The sequence below is a fragment of the Globicephala melas genome, chromosome 12 (genome assembly GCF_963455315.2).
Source record: "Globicephala melas chromosome 12, mGloMel1.2, whole genome shotgun sequence".
In the NCBI taxonomy this organism is placed as follows: domain Eukaryota; kingdom Metazoa; phylum Chordata; class Mammalia; order Artiodactyla; family Delphinidae; genus Globicephala; species Globicephala melas.
Genome location: NC_083325.1, coordinates 22,452,971 through 22,459,920, shown reverse-complemented (window position 1 = coordinate 22,459,920; position 6,950 = coordinate 22,452,971). Strand labels below are relative to the sequence as shown.

Below are 6,950 nucleotides of genomic sequence, written 5' to 3'. Positions count from 1 at the left end.
CGTGTCCCAGGTCTCGGACAAATCCCTGGGATAGGCCACCAAGTGAGGGTCCTTGGCTTCTCACATGAAAGAATTTAAGAGCAAGCCAAAGTAGAGTGAAAGCAGATTTATTCAGGGAGATAAACACTCCATAGACCGAGTGTGGGCCATTTAAAAGGCAAGAGGTCCCAGGGTAAGGGGTTGTTAGTTTTTATGTGATGGGTAATTTCATAGGCTAACAAGTGGGAAGATTATTCCAACTATTTTGGAGAAGGGGCTCGGTTTTCCAGGAATTGGGCCACTGACCACTTCTTGGCCTTTTATGGTCAGCCTTGGAGCTGTCATGGCACAGGTGGATGTGTCATTTAGCTTGCTGATGTGTTATAATGAGCATATACTGAGTCTCAATGTCTAGTGGAAGTCAACTCGTCCACCACCTTTGACCTATTTGGTTCTAATCAGTTTATGTTGTGTCCTTGGGCTATGTCATTCTTTTAAAAGTTGTGCCCTGCCCCCTTCCTTCCTGTCTCAATGTGTGTCAAAGTTCTTAAAATTTTTATCTTTTAGTGGAACAACCTGAAAATATATATGAAAGAACCAGTGAAATACAAAGTAGTATATTTAATTTGTTTTAATTCAGACCTATCAACTATATACTTGAGGGAATCATAGATCTCTCTGAATAGCTGATGAAAAGATGAATATTTTTCACAGAAAATAATGCAAATACACAAAATACATATAAATTTATACTGAACTTCTTCAACTTCCCCTGACTCTCCCTTTAACAAGAACCCCCACCCCTATACTTCTATCTGGGCCAAGGGCTCTGGTGGATCCTATCTCAGAGTGTGAGTTCCTCAATGCCTCCAGATAATAAATATCACAGGCATAGAAATTAAATTATACAAAAAATGAATGACAAATATAAAAAATAGCATATATACAGGAAGATTAGGTTAAGAATAGCAAAAGCTCCAATACCCTGATACCAACATCCGTACTGTCTAATTGAAGATGATTTTTAATCACAATCTTAATACCCCTCATTTACAAAAGTAGAATCCTAAATAAGCCTATAAATTTTATGTCTGATTTATATTTTAAAATTGAACCAACTTGGTACTTTAAAATCTATATAGTGAAACTGGCTTTCCTTCTTTGTACTTGTTTATAGTAATAGAAACACTAGACTATAAATTTGGCACAGAAATAAAGTCTCATTCTTTTTTTCATATTTAGCACCTTGCAAAGGATTTACCATATTCAAAATGTAAGAGCATATTTGTGGAGAGAAGGAAAGAAGAAAGAAATTTAAGAAGTGTTGAAAGAAAAAAAAAACTACAAAGGAAGGAATGAAGGAAAGAAGAATAAAAGAAGAAATAAAAAATAAGAAGCAGTTTAGACAATTACCTGCTATTTTACTGAAGTTCCCCAAAGACCTCTCTCTGTCTTTCTCTGAATTTTTCCTATAAAATGAGAACCTTAAACCTCACAGAGAAAATAAGAACTTCTTCAAAATAGAATTTACTCAAGTTCACTGAGTCTCCCTTAGACTAAGAATTCAACTGTGAATTAGGGATGGTACTATGGACACTGGAATAACAAAATGAAAATGCCCAAGTTGGTGCATTTATTGTCTCCTTTCTGTCTGCTTCTTTCAAAATCTCCATATTCAATCCCTTTATAACAATATTCTAAAATATTTTTTTTCTACTTCCCAATCCATTAACTTTACTCTCTTTCCTTTACAGCTGATCTTTATTTATCATTCAAATCGATGTTTTTACCCATATTACTTAGGATTGAGCCATAAAGAAGGTAAAGCATTTGCACTGTAAAAAAAATGCAGTTAAATCAAAGGATTTTATTTACAGGGATGAGATGAGATGTCTCTGTGCGGTACCTAAGGTATTTTTTTCTCAGAAATCTCTTCTCAGTAACCCAGTGTTCCTAAAAATCATGTAGTTTACCCTACAGCCTATCCTTTTATTTTTATTTTTTTTACATTTCACTCTTTCAACTCACTCTTTAAAAGGAGTGAGTTGTGTACAGGGTGGTTAAATGCTTTATAGATGAGAAAAAAAAACTGCACTAGAACCAACATACTCATCATCATCATCTTCTTCCTCCTCATCCTCTTCATCTTCCTCCTCCTCCTTATCCTCTTTGTCTTCCTCACCTTCATCCTCTTCCTTCTTTTTCTTGCTTTTTTCAGCCTTGACGACTCCCTTTTTTGCTGCACCAGGCTTCCCTTTAGCTCAGTATGCAGCAATATCCTTTTTGTACTTTTCCTTCAGCTTAGCAGCCTTCTTCTCCTAAGGCTGCTTGTCATCTGCAGCAGTGTTATTCCACATCTCTCCCAGTTTCTTTGCAACATCACCACTGGATTAGCCTGGATGTTCTTCTCTGGTTTTTGGACAATACTCAGAACAAAACAAGAAAAAGGCCAAAGGAGGCCTCTTGGGTGCATTGGGATCCTTGAACTTCTTTTTTGTTTCCCTTTTAGGAGGGTTATAAGTTTTCATTTCTCTTTCATAATGGGCTTTGTCTGCCTCTGCCATGTCTTCAAACTTTCTTTTTTCTTTAGCAGACATGGTCTTCCACCTCTCTGAGCACTTGTTAGAAAACTCTGAGAAGCTAACTGAAGCATCTGTGTGCTTCTTGTGCTCCTCCCAGCAAGTTTGCACAAAGAATGAAAATTTTGCCTCTCGGCTTCTTAGGATCTCCTTTGCCCATGTTTAATTATTTTTCCTTTGCAAGGCACAGAGTTGCCCAGTGCCCGTCCGGCTCTCACTCGCCCTGACACTGTCTCTATGTAGCTTAATGTATGAGTTTGGTAGGCTCACTTCACTTGTTTGGGTCTGCCATGAAAGAAGCAGAAACAGGTTGGCAAGCTCTGAAAAATATTCCCAAACTTGAAGGAAAACCAAAACAATTAAGATCTTTTGCTGCAGTTTCTAGATTTAGACTGTCTTGCAGGAATTGCTGTCACTTGTAAAAGGCTATTATCTGCATTATGAACTGGTCTAACAGAAAAAAAAATACTAGGGAGTAAGTGCTAGAAAAACTCAGGCTTGACTTCCAGAATTTCTTCATCCATACTTAATTGGTTCCCTAAATTTTCTGAATCCTTTAAGTCTTCTGATAGGGTATAACTAACAGTATAATTATGATGATTTAACAAGTTTGGGTGTATAAAACACAGTGCTACACACACATATTCTAACTGATCAATAATTTTAAGTTTCCAGCTCTCCTTTCCAACTAGTAATGTGCTTCTAGGAGGAAAGGACATAATTTAATTTTTTCATTCAAATAAATATCTTGTATTAAATATTTAAATAACTGATAAATATATGTCAAAATATGAGACTATATTGTTAGAGTTCTTCTTTCTTCCATTAAAAGTTATTATTCAACTATTTGTGATATCTTCTTTTAATATTATTTGATGATATGACTTTTAATAGTTGTGTAGTACTCAATTTTAATAAATGATGAATTAGTCGACCTTATATTTTTTGATATTTTTGTTTTACAACCATAGTCTCATTATGTAAAAATAATGAGCTGAAATGAGTAACGTATGTAAAATTTTATGTCTAACATGACATTTCATTATGAAAATTGAAAGTCTTGGGACAGTGTAGGGGAGAAAAATTTTCCTTGACTCTGTTAGGATTCTGTCTAATCTGAAAATCAAGCAGACAAAGACAGATTAATAGGAAAAAAGTATACAAATTTTATTGAATTGTTACATGCACATGGGAGCCTTCACAAGAGAATGAAGACCAGAAGAAGTGACCAGAGCAGGAAGGTTTTATATCTTTTAGACAAAGAAACTATAAATTTGTAAATAATTGACAAGACAAAGGGATTTGGGCTAGCTGTAGTAAATGTTGAAAAAATTTGCATCAAAAAAATCTGCAGAATGGGAGAAAATATTTATATATCACACAACTGATAAGGGGTTAAGAATAAAAATATATTCAGAACTCATACAACTCAATAGTAAAAATACTTAGCTGATCAAAAAATAGGCAGAGGACCTGAATAGACATTTTTCCAAAGAAAACATACAAACAACAAACAAGTACATGAAAAGATGCACAACATCATTCATCATCAGGGAAACTAAATTACAGCCACAATGAAATTTCACTTCATACCTGTTTTAATGACTACTATTAAAAAGACAAGTGATAACAAGTGCTGGTGAGGATGCAAAAAGGGAACCCTTGTATACTGTGGGTGGGAATTTAACTTGGTGCAGCCACTATGGAAAACAGTATAGAGGTTCCTCAAAAACTTAAAAGTAGAATTATCCTATAATTCAGCACTTCTGGATATACATTGGAAGGAAATGAAATCACTGTCCAGAAGAGATATCTTTATTACAATATTCATTATAGCATTATTTGCAAGAGTCAAAACATGGAAACAACCTGTGTCTATCAAAGGATGAATAAATGAAGAAAACATGGTGTGTGTGTGTGTGTGTATGGGTGTGTGTAATTCTGCCATAAAAAAGAAGAAAATCTTGCCATTTGTAAATGCATGGCTGGACCTTGAGTGCATTATGCTAAATGAAATAAGTCAGACAGAAGAATCTGTCTTTTTTACACTTTGTACTATATGATCCTATGTATATGTGGAATCTAAATAAACTCACAGCAGTAGAATTGATTGAGGGCTGCCAGAGGTGGGGGTGAAGTGTGGGGAATTGGGTGAAGATGATCAAAAGGTACAACTTCCAGTTATAAAAGAAATAATTTCTGGGGATGTAATGTGCAGCATAATGATTATAATTAACAATGCTATTTTGTAGATTTGAAAGTTGTTAAGAGAGTAAATATTAAAAGTTCTCATCACAGGAAAAAAAATGTAACTATGTGAGCTAATAGATGTTAACTAAACATATTGCAGTGATTATTTCACAATATACACATATATCAAATCATTATGTTATACATCTTAAACTTATACAATATTGTATGTCAACTATATCTTAATAAAATAGGGGAAAATGTCACTAAAATTATAAGCATTAGTATAACAAGGTTTGTTTGAACAGATTTTTTGACTCTGAGTTTTCCTTGTCTTGTAATTAGAATGTCTTATTTCCTCCTGGTACAGAGAGGATACCTTTCTTATTGGAATTTTATGACCTGTTTCAAGGAAGAAGGGAGGGTGTTAGGTCAGAGTAGGCTTCCTTCCTCTGACATTTTAATTGTCTTAAACTCTTTCAGCTAAGATATTTAATATGCTGAGGTGTTATATTTTGGGGTAACATGTAAGATTCAACAGCGTTAAGGCTCTTAAAATTTAGTTGCAATGCAGACTTTTCATTCAAAAGTATCTTGGTGACTTCCAGTTTCTGGTTCCATATGTGAGGAGCTTGAAAAGCTACTTCATTCTAAAAAGTAAAAGCTAAACAGACCAAAACCTCAACAACTCTTCCTGGATCCATAAGAGTGGAGGACACGGGACAAACCCCTGCCCCTACAATTGGAGAGATTGGTAAATATGGGGACTTATGTCTTCCTGGAACAGAGACACCTAGGTGAGCAGAAAACTCCTTGGGAACAAGTGCCTGGGCAGGAAAACCTGAACTGTAACTGAAGAATTGCTGGAGGCTCAGTGTGATCAAGTCTAAGAGTTAAAACTCCAGGGGTACCCAGTCATAGAGATGTCCCCACAATATTGTGAGATTTACCTCCGTGAGCTCAACCAGGTTCTCATAGTGAATATCACAGAAAACTTGCCACATGTTTCTGGCATGGGGAGGGGAAAAGTAACCATTCTGAAATATACCCTAGCACTCAGTTCTTAACAAAACATGCCCTCAGAGGGAAATATTTAACCAGAGCCTAACCTGCTGGGGTATTATCAGGGCCTAACTAACTGGGGGAAGGGAATTACCCAACATCAGCCAACTTTAGCTGTCCTGCCCTGCCTACCTATGGGTGGTGATGTCATGGAGGAGGACTGAACAACTCTTGTGAAGTTTAAGACCAGAGGCACAGGATCAGTGAAAGACTGAGACAGAAATCATGGGATTATGGGATGCTTCCCCTCCCCCTACACCTCACCATCACATTACTAAAGGCCTATTTACAGCAGTACCTTTGTATTTATTTATTTTTCCTCAAGCTTTTCTGAGGTATAATTAACAAATACAAATTGTATATATTTAGGATATACAACATGATGGTTTGATATACATTGTGCAGTGTACATATCTGTAAAATGTCAAACACATAGAGAAGTAGGTAAATGAGTCATAGTAAAACCACACAATGGCATGTAGCAGATACAAATTTTGTAGATTGTACCTATTGATATATTTGTCCATACTGATGTGACACACATTCATAATACATATTTTTAATAGAAGAGCTCCAGGGACTTCTCTGGTGGTGCAGTGGTTAAGAATCTACCTGCCAATGCAGGGGACATGGGTTCGAGCCCTGCTCTGGGAAGATCCCACATGCTGTGGAGCACCTAAGCCCATGCACCACAACTACTGAGCCTGCACTCTAGAGCCCATGTGCCACAACTACTGAGCCTGCATGTCACAACTACTGAAGCCCACACACCTAGAGCCCAGACCCCACAACAAGTGAAGCCACTACAATGAGAAGCCTGCGCACCACAACGAAGAGTAACCTCCACTCGCCACAACTAGAGAAAGCTCACGTGCAGCAACAAAGACCCAATGTAGCCAAAAATAAATAAAATAAAAATAAATAAATTTATAAAAAAAATAGAAGAGCTCCCTTCTTTAATATGAGTGGCCATACTGGTAATATTCTGATTTTCCTCTCTCGCCTTAACTTTTTGTTTAGTATTAATATTATAACTCCTACTTTTTCATTTTTTAATATTTTTCTTTCCTGATTTCTGAGTCACTTGGCTTTAGATTATAATTTTTATACTGCATATTGTAACTTTTGATTTTTCTACAG

At 36.1% G+C, this 6,950-nt stretch overlaps 1 pseudogene; it reads right to left on the bottom strand.

The window, feature by feature from the left end:
- Positions 1 to 2,174: 2,174 nt before the first annotated feature.
- LOC115864216 (putative high mobility group protein B1-like 1) lies at positions 2,175 to 2,718 on the bottom strand (annotated as a pseudogene).
- Positions 2,719 to 6,950: the final 4,232 nt, after the last annotated feature.